At 35.8% G+C, this 16,392-nt stretch overlaps 1 protein-coding gene across 1 annotated transcript in view; it reads left to right on the top strand.

Moving 5' to 3' along the window:
* Window positions 1-16,392, top strand: part of LOC100934862 (WD repeat-containing protein 64-like) — a 190,491-nt gene that overhangs the window by 104,808 nt on the left and 69,291 nt on the right. The gene's annotated exons all lie outside the window — the stretch shown is intronic.

Here is a 16,392-nt window from a genome sequence, read left to right as displayed (position 1 = left end):
AAGATAATAATAATAGGTTATATTTTATAGTATATTTATAATGCAAAAATGTTCAGTTTTATTGATGCCTTTAAAAATTCTATTTATATCTTTTGTTTCTATATCACCTTTATTTCTAAGACTATCCCTCCCCTCTTCTAAGTCATTCCTGGTTTTTAAAAAAAAAAAAAGGGGTTGGGGTGGGTGGAGTAGATGGGTGGTTGCAAAAGCAATTCATTAAAACTAACCAACTGAGTTCATTAAAACTAACCATCAACTGAGTCTGATAGTATATTTTATGTTCCACACCTATAGTCGCCCATTTTTGTAAAGAAGGAAAGGAATGTCATATTTTTTCATCTTTTCTTCAGGTACATGTTTGGTTACTATGATTAGAGAATCTTGAGCTGATTTTTTTGTTTGTCTAATTTATGTTGTAGTCAGGAATACTATTCCTAATTCCACTCACTTTAATCTGTAACAATTCATGTAAGTCTTTGCAAGGTTTTCTGAATTCTTTATGTTCATTTTTTCTTATTCATTATAAGTAACTTACAAGATGTGTTTGGTCATTCCCCATTCAATGGGGTACCACATCTTTGGAAGTTGGAATCTCTCATCCTCAGAATTCAATGCTCTCTTATAACAAAAAAGAAAGCATTTAAGCAAAATTACCTGATACTATGACTGAATCTGATAATATTCTACCCTAATAGTCTCCCCTCTCTCTTTTGAGAGAAAGGAGATGTATTTTGCTATCAATTCCCAGTTTCTTCTTAATAATCTTGTTATAGTGATAGAACAAAATATATCTTTATATGTATTATTTCAAGTGATATCAACTATATTTATAATTAGGTGGCACATGGGTAGAACACTGGCTTCAAAATCAGGAAGATTTGAATTCATGCCCAGCTTCAGACACTTACTAGCTGTGTGATTATGGGCAAGACTTTGTCTGTCTCAGTTTTCTTAATTATAAAATATGGATAATAATAATAGAACCTATCTTTCTCCTAAGATTGTTGTGAAGATCAAATGAAAAAAAAAATTTTTTAAGTGCTTAGTATTCTTCTCAGAACAAAATGTATCCTTAAAAATGTTTCTTTCCTTCCTTCTTCCCTCTCTTCTTCTTCTTTCCTTCCTTCCTTTCTCTCTTCTTCCTTCTCTCCTTTCCTCCGTCCCTTCCTCCCTTCCTTCCTTCCTTCCGTCCTTCCTTCCTTCCTTCATTCCTTCCTTCCTCCGTTCCTCCCTTCCTCCCTTCTTCTTTCCCTCTCTCCCTCCCTTCCCTCCCTTATTTCTTCCTTCCCTGCTTCTTCCTTTTTTCTTTCCTTCCTTTCTTCTTTTCTTTTACCCATTCTTCCTTACCTCTTTCCTTCCTTCTTTCTCAGGTACTGTTTAATATTTGCTTTTGGATCCTCAGTGCCCAGCATAGAGAAGACTAATATAGTAAATAATTAATTAATTCTGAACTGAATTCTGTTTGTCTTCTGGTATGAACTTGGAAAACACAACGTTTTTAAAAAAATAATTTCATCACAATACTGATACCCAAGGTCACAGTTTTTTCTTTATTCCAATGGGTAGAGAGATTTTGATGGGTCAGCAAACCCTAGTGTAAATAATCAAAGGGCTTCTAGCATTGGTTGTTCCCATAGATAAGCAGGAGTATCTCCCCTCAGAAGTTTAAAAATTTGCCAATTGCTAATAAACTAGAGAATGAACTATTATGATATTTTGGCCTAAAGGAACATTTGGCCAAACCCATGGATGAGTTCTCAGATCTGCCAGTGTGTATCTGATTCTAATAGAGCACTGTTGTCATGATATTCTGCCTAGAAATAGAAATGCCTAGTAATTTTCTAGGAAATGGGTAACTTTTAATGGAAAAACAGCTGCTACCCAACCATCCCTTCTAAGTCCTCTTCCTGCACCCAAGGCCATCACTAGGGAGATAAAGAGCCCAGGCTAAATGATAACATTCTCCTTCAGCCCCCTCATCCCCAATCCCTTTGCTTCTTATACAATAATGTTATGCAGATGTCATCTGGTTAAAATGAACATCAAGAATGACCCTGAAAGAGAACATAGGGTACAAAAGGGTAACATGCAGCTTGAGGGCTGTACAAGAACAGCAGGCAGAGGTGGTTGATGCCAGATGGTGAACTTCAGTCCTTCAGTCCCTAGGGAGGAGGATAGACTTATGGATTGATTGCATAGAGACGTCTCAGACCTTTTTCTTCTTTTTAAGGATGAACTATCATTATTTCATTCTATTTTTTCCCCATAATGATTCACCTCTACACCAACCTCCTTCACCACAAACTTGGAAACTAGTGTGAGCTCCATAAGAACAGCACTATCTCTAAGTCACTTCATCCTTTAAGGAGTTTTTCATCATATTGAACCCAAATTTGTGCATCTGAAGGTCAGTGATGAAGCATGCTAACTGCCTCCTGACAGAGAGATCATGATTTCAAGGAGCAGAATAAAGACACAGAGTTTTTGAACATGACCAGTGCAGAAATCTGTTTTGCTTTATTATGCATATTTATTACAGGGATTTTATTTTTATTTTTATTAATGATGGTGAGGAGAGGGTGAAGGAGAAAAATTTTTATATTCATTGAAAATTTTAAATTTAATTTTAAAAAATCAGCTTTTCTGTAACCTTTACCTATTTTTATTGATTCTTTCACATGGAGTCAAGTAGAGCAAATAAGTCTCGTTCTTCTTTCATGTGACAGATGTTCATTGCTATTGGGGTCACCTGAAATTTTTGAATCTTCAGATTTTGTGGTATTGTTATGGGCCAGAATTCTGTACTTAAAACAAGGATTCTTACAAGGTGTTAACTCAGTGGAATTGATAATACAATGGTTATCTAGTTTAGCATGGTGATTAATAGTTCTCTAGTTCAGTACATGTATTTAGTATTTAATATAGTTTCATAAGATTCACACCTACAATGATGTAATTAAAATAGAGCATATAAAGTGGGACAAACTCAGCCATGGTCAGAGCCAGAGAAGACAGAGGGCTGGAGGTGGGAGCTCAAGCTCTCAGAGCTAAGGAGACAGATTCACTCAGTCTCACATCACCGTGGTGGCTGGCCTCCTGCATTTCCTCCATTGAGACTAAGCAGAGGCCCTGCAGGCAAGAAGACAATAAAGAATTTGGACTTTATCTTTGCCTATTCTTATGGTGATTACTTGGCTGAAACAAAGGCTGCCCCAAGACCTCCAGAAAACCACAAGGACATTATATTCTATGATTTGCAATGACATAACACCAATAGAAGAACACTTATGCATCAATGGACTTCAACCAATCAATAAACATTTATCAAGTGCCTATTGTGTGCTAAGCTAGAGATAGAAAAGAGGCAACTAAATGACAATCTCTGCTTTTAAGAAATTTATAATCCAGGGGAAGATACAACATGCAAACAAATATATACAATACAAATTATATTCAGGTAAATAGGAAATCATTAACAAAGAGAAGATTAGAATTAAAAGAATTAAAAGAGGTTGAGAAAGGCTTTCTATAGAAGATGAGATTTTTAGTTGGGATTTAAAGGAAGTCAGGAAATTCAGTAATTGGAGTGAAGGAGGGAGAGCATCCCAGGCATGGAGAGAAAGGCAGAAAGAATGCCTGAAGCTAAGAAAAGTCATGATGACAAAAATATGTATCTTTGTATCAGAAAAAAAAACCCTCAACAAACCTGGAGATCAGTAAAAGAACTATAAAATATCTTATATCCATTTCAGCCAGGTCTTTTTTCTAACCAATTCTGGTACCAGTTTATTGTCTTTTGGGGCACCTGTCCAAGATGTTAATGGATTAATTCAGTTGGATGGTCTATTTAATTGCATGTGATAGTGGAAATAGAGTGCATTCTTCAATCACCTTATTTTTCTTGTATAGATTGTTATATCAAACTGTTGATTGATTATGGATCTCAATTAAGTAGTTCCTCAGTGTTTTGCAGGGTAGTACAATCAGTATAAAATCATCCCAAGACATGAGCATGTGGAGAACCTCACTTTCATTGGCAATCTGGATTCCATGCTGAATGCCCTCTGTGACAGTATCAAATACCTTGGACAAGTATAATTCTTCCTATGCCTCACTTATTTTGTTGAATAGAAAATTATTAAATAAATGTTTTCTTGCAGCTAATAATCTTGTATAATTTTAATATATGTGTAGACATATGTTGGAGGGGAGCCTTAAGGCTGTATTTTGTTCTACTGAGTCAAATGCTTTTAAAAAATAACTTGCAAAGGGGCAGCTAGATGATGCAGTAGATAGAACACTAGCCCTGAAGTCAGGAGGACTTGAGTTCAAATGTAGCCTTAGACACTTAACTTTTACTGTGTGACCCTGAGTAAGTCATTCAACCCCATGTGTCTTGCAAAAATAAAATAAAATAAAATAAATTTACAAACAGTAGATCAGTTTGAACTCAAATTTTTGAATATCATGCCAATTTCAAGGAAAAAAATTATACTTGTAATGAGGCTTTGTAAAAGTATATTCTGGTCTAGAAAATATGGTCACCAAAGCTTTTAGTTACACTAGGCTGCTCACAAGATCAAGACAAATTTTAGAGTTGCCAGGAAGTTTTAGAACTTGATCCTGGGGCAGCAGTTGGTAAATTTTCAGCAGTGACATGTGACATCTTCATTTATTCAGTCTAGTATAATGTTTCATGTGCCAATAATAACCACTGCTCTTCTATTTCCAAATTACCATAGCTTAGGAGCCTTTGTGCCTGGTTAGAATCCAGTGCAACTTTGTTGAGCATTTGTTATTATTTGTAAGAAAAAAATACTAATGAGACCTGAAAATACTGTCATCTTTGGATCACTCAATTTTGGGGATAATACATGCTTTCTTTATCTGTCTTTAGTGTAGTATGATGAAGTCAGAAACCTAGAAACCAGAAACCTAGAAACCTAACTTGAAGCCTGGAGGGATTTGATTTTAAATACTGCCTCCTGGACTTCTAACCTTATGGCTGTAGGTAAATCATTTAACCTTTCTGAAACTCAATTCTCTCATGCTTAAAATACTTATAGTACTTAACATACTAAGGCTCTTATAGGGATGAAATGATGTGGAAAATGCCCAAAGTGTTATATAAATTTCAGCAATGATAACTATTATCATTAGCTTTCATCTTCACTGTTCAGGGCTAGATTAACAGGTCTCAAAATTCCTTTGACACAAGGGATCTGGACAGATGCTTATCAGTTTACTGAAAGGAATTACTGACTATGAAATCACATTGGTATCCTTTTCTGCAATAATCCAGATAAAGCACGTCAGTGTACACCTAACTACATATTATGGGAGATTCTGTTTCTATAGTGTGGGAGCTGTTGTCAGATTCCTAGGTGGATCAGATTCTCTGGAAATGGAGAAAGGGAAATAGACTTTGTTTTTGTGTTTCTGGAACAGGGAGTCCTTGTGGAGAATATGGATCGATTTGTTAGCCTGTGTCAATATATGGGGGTCCAGAAGCAATAGAATAACTATCCTAAAGGTGATTACTAGTGAAGATTAGTCTCAGGCTAGAAAGATTAAGTGGCAGCTAAGTGGCATAATAGAGTCTGGAAGACCTGAATTTACATCTAGTTCCAGACTCTTCTTACTAGCTGCATAAACCTGGGCAAGTGACTTACTCCTGTTTGCTTCAGTTTCTCCTTATATAAAATGAGCTGCAGGAGGAAATGATAAACCATTTTAGTATCTTTGCTAAGAAAACATATAAGGTGATTAAAAGTCGGGCACAATTGAAAAGATTTAACAACAACAACAGATTAAGTAGGCTCTTGAATAGAGACAGCTATATAGTGTAATAAATACAGCACTGGGCTTAAGACCTAAGTTCAAATATGGTCTTAGATACATACTAGCTGTATAACTCTAGGCAAATAATTTAACCTTTCCAGTTTTCTCTGCAAAATGGAACCACATTTACCTCTTATGATTGTGATAGAGATCAAATGAGATATTTGTAAAGCACTTAGTACAGTGCCTGGCACAAAGTAATACATTTGTTTACTTCTTTACTGAGCTTATGATTCTGACTCTAGTTATCTTTACAATATTATCAAGAAAAAACAAGAAAAAGGTGATGGGATTAACTTGACTTAACTAATAAGAGAGCCAGAGTGTGAAAAGCTAAGGACTTCAAATACTAGACTAAGTGGGGAGAGAGAGATTTGGGAACACCTCAAAATCTTTTAAGAGTGTATTGGTCACTGTCTGAATACTCTTTCACAAATGTCCTCTCTTCCCCTACTTCCTCCCACCTCACCCCAGTTATAGAGTCATTAAAAAAAAAAAAAAAACCCTCTTCCATTTTTCCTCAATGGAAAGTGTCAATCTTTTTTCTCATTGGGATTTTCTTGGCAAAGACACTGGAGTAGTCGGCTGTTTTCTTCTCTAGTGATTTGAGGGAAACAGAGGTTAAGTGACTTGCATAGGATCATGCAGCTATTAAGTGTCTGAGACCACATTTGAACTCAGGTCTTTCTGGCTCTGGTTCATCCATTGAGCTACCTCCCTACCTCTAAAAAGCAACTGAGGGACTACAGAAGCTTCTGGTGCTGGTTTCCTTTGGTTTCATTTTTTTGTCATTTTATGAACATGGAACATGGTGGTTCTCAAAGCTGAAATTCTGACTTGGCAGTTGATTAAATGCCAACATGCTTTTGGAATTACCATGTTAACAACAATGCACCTTATATACTTTCTGATGACCTTTCCAGGAAAACTTTGCAGATTTTTCTTTTCTTTAATTTTTAAAATTATTTTTCTTTTTTATTCTGAATTTAACTAGCACTAAATAAAATGGATATTTCCATATATTTAGTAGAATAGAAAATGAGAATTATACAAATTTCAGGTCTCTTATTTTGTACAACTTGCTTTTATATATACATACATACATATATATATGTTCAATAAGTACATTTCAAAATGTACTTCTGTACATTCTTTTTTTGTGTATTCTTTCTGGGCTTCCTTCTGTTATTTTCCCTACATTTTTAAAAGATGTCTCAATGATACTCTCTTCTTTCTTTTTTCCTTTTGGCAGCTTACTTCCATTCCTCTTTAGCCTTCCAACCATCACTCTATACTTCTACCCCATTTGCAGAAAAAAATGAATGCCATTTGTAACAATCAATGCATAGGCATTCTTAATCTAATTACAAGCATTGGATCCCTACACTTCCCATACTTTTCCCAAAGCCAGCCTCCCATATATCATTGAACATCATGGAGGGGACAGTTAGCCTCTAAGGGACTATGTTGGAATTCATTCTACTTTGCAAATATTAGTGCAAAGTGGTCAAGTCTACTTAATTTTATCTCTTTAGAGATATGCTTTAGGGTTCACTGCTTAAGCACAGTACCCAGAACATAGCAGACTTTTAATAAATACTTGTCAATTTACTAACTGATTTGATCTTTTCCCATGCCTTCAATTCTATGATTCTAAATCCTTAAGCTCATGTTATCTTTTCAAGGAAGTTTCATTTTTCATATTGTACATTTCTGATTCACTCACATTTAAATCAACAAAATGTTTGGGAGGAGATGTGAGGTGATTACGAAGCTTCTTGAGAATTTTCATAAGCCTTTCTCAGAACTAGGAAATTGTATTTTTCTAGAACTACAATGGTTATGAATCCCAGGAAGCTTAAATTCAGCACTAATTATCCAGTCTATTTAGTTTAAAATATGACAAAATGTGTTGCCATTTGGATTATACCAAGTTCTCCCCATGGATTTTATGAAGAAACAAGGATATTTGAGGATCTTTCTGGCACCCAAATGATGCATTCTGAACTATGACCAATAATCTTAATAACTGATCATCTCTCTTAGGATTTAGCTCTTTATAAATTAAAATAATTATTCACTTTCATGTAAGATAGGTGATCACTAGACTGAAGAGGATTTTCAGAAGCTTCCTGTAGTCCTGATTCTCAAATTTAGTCCTTCTAATGTCCTTTTAAACCCCAAGGGTTCACTAAGCTCCTCATACCCCATATCATTATTCAACATGTACAAAGAGAGAAAACTAAGTTCTTATGGAAATTACCTTCCCAAGATAGGCATGTACTTCCATGGCTCCTGATCACCTTTTGGCAGCAAAGGCAACTTAAAGGCTTGAAAAAGTGAATAGCAAGAGAGGAAAAGAGAAGAAGATTCAATAAGTTAATCAATCAACAAGACTTTACTAAGCATCTAATATGAACGCAAGCACTGTGCTAGATGCTGGAGTTACAAAGAATGATACAACTCCTACTTTCAAGGGGCTTATGTTCCAACAGAGGAAACAAGTACATTAAGTATATATGGAATAAACTTAAGCTCATACAAAATAGTTATAAAATTAAGGGAGCACTAATAGTTGGAAAGACCTGAAAGTTGTAGAAGGAGATGTTTCAGCTGAATCTTGAGGAAAGAAAGGAATTCTGTGAGGCAGAAGGGAGGAATGAGAGCATTCCAGGAACAGAAGATGGATTACCAGTGAAAAGGTGAGAGATGGAGAATGGATTTCTGAGGTATGGAGAGAAATTCAGTTTAGCTGGATCATAATGTGTGACAAGCAAAGGAAGCTTGTTTATTCCATTCATAGAACTTGCTACAAACTATTCTGGAGTAGAATAAAATCTACCAGATTTGGATCCAATGATGTGAGTTCTAATCCTAGCTTTGCCACTGAATATTGTAGGACTTCTGACAAACAACTTTTTCTCTATTATGTTTTCCTCATCTGTAAAATGAGGGGTTGGATTACATGACCTCCAGTCCTAACTCTGTAATCCTATGACCTTGGGGCAACTAGGAGATGCAGAGGATAGAGACCTGAGTTCAAATTCAGTCTCAGACACTTACTACCATATGACCCAGAGCAAATCATTTAATCCTGCTTGCCTCAGTTTCCTCACCTGTAAAATAAGCAGAAGAAAGAAATGACAAAATATTCAGAATCTCTGCCATGAAAACCCTAACTGAAATCATAGAGAGTTGGATATGACTGAAATGACTCAAAACATGTCCTCTAGTCTCCACCACTTCCTGGTGTTCTTCCATGTTCCTCCAAACTCCTAGTTTTAGAATCACTGCTGTCAAATCACTAATTCTTTGTGAGCAGAATCATGCTTACTTCAGGTAAATAGGAGGCAAATTAGTTTCATAATTTGCAAATAGAGAATATGTAGAGATGTAAAATAAGTTCTGAAGTTCACAGGGTTTAGAGGTTTAGGCCATCATTACCCAGGGCAAATTCTAGAATCAGTGTTACAAAATCCTATGTTAAGACATGGAATTCATCTGGTCCAATCCCCTCATTTTACAGATGAAGAAAGTGAAGTTTTGAAGAACTCAAGGCTCAGAAAGTGCCCAAAGTGACAGAACTAGGATTCAAATCCAGCCCCTTGGATTCCGAAATTCAGGGCTCTTTCTATTGAGCAATGTGATGTTAAGTGAGGTCAGTAGCATAAAAACTGTGAGGGAGAAAAAAGATGGCAAAGAGGTTAAAAAAAGGGAGCTGAAGAGGAGGACCCACAATCAGGAACATGAAACAGGAGATGAAGTCTAAATTGGGAAAAGCCCAGCTCTAACTCCAGTTCAATCACAGATGTCTTTTGGCTGTAAATACAGCTTTGGGAGTTGAAGTGATGTGTCTCCAGACCCCTGTCCTGCCTACAGCTAAATTACAGTATGAGAGTGTCTGCATAAGCCAACTGGTCATTTTTAAGAGTTACCTGCTAGTCGGTATGTTCAAGGAAACCAGACAACACTTTGAATCTGCTTTAGGTTTCCATGGAGATTGCTAAAACTTTTCATCATCCTTCATTCAGACCTTGGGGTAGATCCAGGCTTTCTGGTTTCCATGGGAACCGTTTAAACATGTATCTCTGTCTGGCTTTGTTGCAACAGGACTGCTAGAGATCATGCAAATGAATTGTCTGTTCTCTATTCTCTTTCTAAAAAACCCCAAAACACCTGCTTAATGCTGGAAAACTCTACTCTTTATTGAGGAGAATGAAACTCTTGAATTGCTTTTTCAAAGAGGTTTTATTTTATTGATTTTTATAGTGAGAAGTTAGTCCGAGTACAATGACTTTGATTGCTTTCTTAAATAATCACTCAATCTAGCATACATTTTCCTCATTGCATCTTCTCTCTCCCCCCCACCCCCCCCTTCAGTTAGTGCTGCACAATGAAGGCCATTTCCTCTCTCCATGAATATTGAAGCAGGATGGAATTAGCCAATAATCTCTACCTAGTGCCTAGGTCCTATCTAGGCACTATAGACATAAGACCTAGTATAGGGGTCTACCATACAGTGTGTATGCTAGAGTGAGCAGGAGACAGGGAAAGGAAAAAAAAAAATTAAGTACCTACTATGTGCAGAGCATTATGCTAAGTTACCTAAGGCAGAAACCTTGAAGGACTAGCCTGAGGACATATAGCCAGTATATGTGTGAGATCAAGTTCCTAATTAATAATAACAGCTAATAAATTATATATACATATACAAAATATAGTATATACTATAAATACAAAATTTTATATGTCTATACACACACACACACACACACACACACACACACACATAGATATATACATATTTGAACCCAAACTGTGGTAGAGCATTCCGAACTCACAGTGGTGTGATCAGCCAGTTAAATACATTGTAACATAGTGATGTCACTTTGATTCTCTTTGAGAATGAAAGACAACAACAAACTATACACACATACATATATCTAGCTATATATCTACATATAGTATGTCTATATATACACATATAATATAAACATATACATATGTATATTTAAGGCACTATATGTAAATATATTTGTAAGGTGCTATGTCATTTTTTTTGATGTTCTAGTGGTAGAGAATTGATGTGAGAATCCCCTCTTTGATCAGAGGTGCAGGTCCAATGTGAAAAGAATTCACAAACCTGAAAAGTTTGAATGGCAAAAGGGAAGTTTATTGTTGACTGAGAAGCCAGCTTTGCTAGAGAGACAGACTTCTGTGTGGCAAGGTCCTGGCAGAGAAATAACAAAGGTTGTCACTGAGAAGGTCTCTTCACAATGGGTAGGAGACCTGGCAGGCAGCTGTGCCAAGAGGAGGGGTCCCTTGGCAAAGCATAATTCCTATTTCAGACTTCTGCAAAGATATGAGTTTAGAATTGTCCTTTATAACAGTCTGAGGCTAAGGCTTCCAGTTGAAAAGAGAGCCAATGCCTTCATGCCTAGATACTTATTTTGGAGTTTCAAGCCACTCAATATCAGGCCCAGATCTCCAATTGAATGAAATTCCTGAAGATCCAGCTACCCAATCGATCAATGGTCCTGATCACTTTGCCTGAGATCTACAGTTGAATGAAGTTGAATGAATATTCTATCTTAGAATAAGTTTGTCTGGAAAGTATGCTTCTTTTAGACTTTTTAGAGTCAGAGACCCCAAATCTCCCTTCTTTTACAGATCAAAGGGGACACAATTTCAGAGTGATAGAATATGTGGACCCACCTTAATATCCAGGTTATGAGGGCATCCAGGAAGAGACTTTGAGCAATATACAGGATGATCTGCAGGCTGTTGAACAATGAAGGTGTCCAGAAAAGCTGGAGTGAATGTTGGGATATGATGGTGGCCCTGGAAAACTTATATTGGACCTTCCAGGAGTCCAATCCAAATGGACAACCTCATCACATTCTCTACCCATTCAAGGGTACAGATTCAAGGGGACACAGTTTCACCACCCTCACCACCCCTCACCCCAGTCAATTTGATCCTCACAATAAATTTAGGTGGTAGGTTCTTATTATTCTCATTTTATAATTGAGGAAACTGAGGCAACCAAATTAAGTGATTACCATATATGTGAAGCTAGATATAAACTCAAGTTTTCCTGACTACAGACCCAGCACTCCATCCACTGTGCCTTCCATGATACCTGTGATTTAAACTGACCCACCCTATTAAGCCAACACATGACCTGAAAATGTACAGAGACATATATCCCACCTAAATCAAAGAGAAACTACAATAGTTGCTAGGGCCTAGAAAGCTGAGAGCAGAAAGCTGAGTTTGGTATTCATAGTCACAAGCCTGTGCCTTTGCAGAAGAAAGGAGAAGGAAGAAAACATTAATTTCCTCTCCTTTTCTTGGGCACCAGACCTCAGGGTAGGCTATTCCAGCTACCTCACCTCAGGAAAATGCACAAACAACTCACCTAAGTAGCAACCATCAATCACTTCAGGAATTTCACACTTTATTGTCATCTTTCCCTAACAATCAGTTGTATAGCTTTAGCACATTACAGACAGCATAACCAAATCTGGAGATTATTACTCCATTTTGAGAGTTAAAAAGAGGGTCATTTTATGTACCACATGAAATCTTACACTAGACTGAAGAAATGAAGATGTAATGCCAGTTCTGACACATTGCCAAAGTACCCCCTAAGCTTCACTGGAAGCTCTGAAATGTTTTGATCTTGTGAGTCAGTGCTTCATAATTAATGGCTGCATTGTCTACATTTTCAGAACCAAAAATCTGACCAAGAATAGCACTTTTGCAAAGCCTAATTGAAATATAATTTTATGTTCATTTCCTTTAAAATAAAGAGATCAGAAAAATGTAGAATAGATAACCACTGTTTTGTTGTCTCACCTGCTCAATGATAGTAATTGAGTGTCATAACCTCCAACTTCTGCTGCAGACAGTTTGAATAAGGCCTCTTGAATTTGAGTTTTTGGGAGTCCATTCAGAAAGGCAATGGGACAGAAAATATAACTGAGAATGTGAAGGAAGAGACAGATGTCACCAAGTCTAAGCTGCAGTTTTTTTCCCTTGTAGAAGACAAAACCTTATTTTTAAAAATAATAATAGCTTTTTATTTTTTAAAATATGTGCAAAGATAGTTTTCAACATTTATTCTTGCAAAACTTTGTGTTCCAAATTTTTCTCCCTCCCCCCAGATAACAAGTAATCCAATATAGGTTAAATATGTGCAATTTTTCTAAACATTTTTTTGCATATATATCAAATTGCATAAGGAAAAACAAATCAAAACAGGAAAAAAATGAGAAAGGAAGAAAAAAACCAAGGAGACAAACAGCAATAACAACCAATACTATGTTATATTCCATATTCAGTCTCCATTGTCTTCTCTTTGGATGCAGATGGCTTTCTCCATGACAAGTCTATTGGAATTGGCCTGAATCACCTTGTAGAAAAGAGATAAGTTGATCATAGTTGATCATCACATAATCTTGTTGTTGCTGTATCTTGGTTCTACTCACTTCACTTACATCAGTTCGTGTAAGTCTGTCCAGGCCTTTCTGAAATCAGTGTGCTGATCATTTCTTTCTTTCTTTCTTTTTTATAATAATAGTCTTTTATTTTTCAAAATATATGCAAAGATAGTTTTCTACATTCACCCTTGCAAAACAACCTTGTATTCCAAATTATTCTTCTTCTTGTTCTTGTTTCTCTCTCTTTCTCTCTCTGTCTCTCTCTCTCTTTCTCTCTCTCTCTCTTTCTCTGTGTGTGTGTGTGTGTGTCTCTCTCTCTTACTCTCTCTCTATCCCTCTCTCTCTCTCTCCCTCTCTCTCCCTCTTTCTCTCTCCTTCTCTCTCTCCCCCCTCTCTTAGATAGCAAGTAATTTAATATTGGTTAAACATGTGCAATTCTTCTAAACATATTTCCACATTTATCATGCTACCTGCAGTATTTTTAAAGGATTTACTCCATGGTATGAGACAATGAATTCAGATAGAGATATGTTGTAATCCAATCCAATGACCATTTATTAAGTACCTGCTAGATGGTAGAAACCACCCTACATGCTAAGGATACAAAGACAAAATGAAAAATAGTCTCTGTCCTCAAAGAGTTAACCTTCTAGTAGCAGAATAAAACACATAAGTGTATACATTGAAAACTAAGGGATTGCCCATCAATTGAGGAATAATTGAATACATTATGCTTTATGAATATAAATACTTTAAGAAATGAAAACAAGGGACAGTTTCAGAAAACCTGGGAAGACTTGTATGAACTGATATAGAGTGAAGTAAATAGAACCAGTAGAAAATTTATACAATAACATTATAAAGAAAAATAATATTGAAAGACTTAAGAATTCTGATCAAAACATTGACCAACAATGATTCCAGAAGACCAATGATGAGAATGTTATCCACTTTCTAACAGAGAAGTGATGAATACAGTACATCAAATGAGACATACATTTTTGGGCTTGACAAGTGGGTAGTTATTTTGCTTGGTGATGCATATTTGTTACAAGGGTTTAATTCATTAATTCTTTCAGATGGACATGGTGAAAAAGAAGAAGAAAAGTGGGAAAGAAAGAAAATAAATTCTTGTTAAAAAATCTAATTTTATTTTGAAAAATTATATACATCATAATTTCAGAGGAGAAAAAGCATTCTAGCAACATTGGGAATCAGTAAAGCTTTCTCACAGAAAGTGCATAAGTTAAGATGAGGAAAAAGTGAGGAGGGAATAATTTCCAGGTATTGGGGACAGCCTGTACAAAAACACAGCCAGGAGGTCAATAAGCTGAGTTGCTGAGTTAAGGTTAAGGTGTCTAAGATATCTAATAGAATTGAAGGATATCTAAGAAGCAGCAGAAAAAAAAATACTTATTTTTTCAAAGATTCCTGAAAATAGTCTGCTTTTCCAGGGCTTTCAAATGTGGAACTGGTGGGTCACATACATATAATAGTTGAATTCAACTTATATTTAAGCTGATCTGTTACTTTCTAAAAATCCAGATATAAGAGCTATGTTTCAATATCAAGTTATATGATCAGTGAGAATAATTATTTTTTAAATTCCATGAATTTGAAGGGATGTTCCCATCATTTTGGCCCTTTGAGACCAGATTTCTAATACTTTGCATTTTATTTGATTGTGCTGATGATATAGCAGGAACAACCTAATGTTTCTTGATTCCCTAAGTCTCTTCTAATCATTATAAAATGGCTTGTTTAAATTCACTGCAAGTCCAATCATGTATTTTAAATCAGTAGTTATATGCTCCAATCAGGTAATTTTCCCTTTGTTGGAATTCTCTTGATTAGGGAATCTTGCGCGTAATTGCTGGGAAATGTGTCAGACTTGTAGTTTATAATAACAGGTGCAGTATCCAAATAAGGCTAATCAACACCCAAATAATTGCTGAAGTCACAAATTATATAGTTACCTTCAAAAAAGATTAAGAAATTAAGATTTTTTGTTATCAGCCAGTGGTTCTTAATCTTTATTATGTCATGGACTGTTTTGTCAGTCTCGTAAAGTCTATGGATAATGTTTTTAAATGCATAAAATACACAAGATTACAAAGAAAACCAATCATATTGAAGGAAAATTTTTCAGAATATAGTTTTCAAAATATTAAGGAAACAAGTAAATTAATGATACATTAAGAATCTCTGCCAAATCCCTTGAAAAAAATTCAGGAAGGTGGTGCAGTGTCAGACATGACTGAAGAAGGACTAAATAACACCAACTGGGTGCAAGAATCTGCAAATGCCAAACTGGGAAAGAGAATAACTCACACGGCTTTAAGATTTATGAAACACTTTCTAAAGATAACTCTGTGTCAAATGAAATAATGTATGTCAAATGCTTTGCAAATGTCAAATTGCTATGTTAGTTGTCAGTTGTCATTATTATCAGCAGTGATACAAGTATCATTATCCCCATTTTACAAATCTATTTACTGAGACTCAGAAGGGTAAATGCTAAAGATAAAGTCATTGGCAAGTAAGTGGTACACCTGGGACTTCTATCTTCTCACTCCAAGCCAGAGCTTTTTCCATTATACCATGCAGCTTTTGTTGTCATTAAGTCATTTCAGTCATGTCTGTCTTTTTGTGATCCTATTTAGGATTTTCTTGGCAAAGATATAATACTGGAGTAGTTTGTCATTTTCTTCTTCAGCTCATTTTATAGATAAGGAAACTGAGGCAAACAGGGTTAAGTGCCTTTTCCAGGGTCACATGGCTAGCAAATGTCGGAAGACAAATTTGAACTCAATTTTTCGTTGCTCTCGGCCTGGTGCTCTATTCACTGTATTACCTAGTTGCCCTTATGGCTATTGTGAGTAACTGATTTATTTTATGGACATGTGTACATGGCCATTAGCATTCAGAATTCTCTTTTCCAAGTTTTCCAAAGTCTTCTTGTAGTAAGACATACATCTGAAAACTATGGCAGGTGGCTATGGAAGGCCAACAGTTCTGTTGTTTGTTGAACCTATTCCTAAGATTGAATTGATTGAATTTCTGGTCATAGCAATTAAACAGTGGAACCAAGTAAGTCAAGTAGATG

Source organism: Sarcophilus harrisii, chromosome 3 (genome assembly GCF_902635505.1).
Source record: "Sarcophilus harrisii chromosome 3, mSarHar1.11, whole genome shotgun sequence".
NCBI lineage: Eukaryota > Metazoa > Chordata > Mammalia > Dasyuromorphia > Dasyuridae > Sarcophilus > Sarcophilus harrisii.
This window is presented reverse-complemented; position numbering and strand designations above follow the sequence as displayed.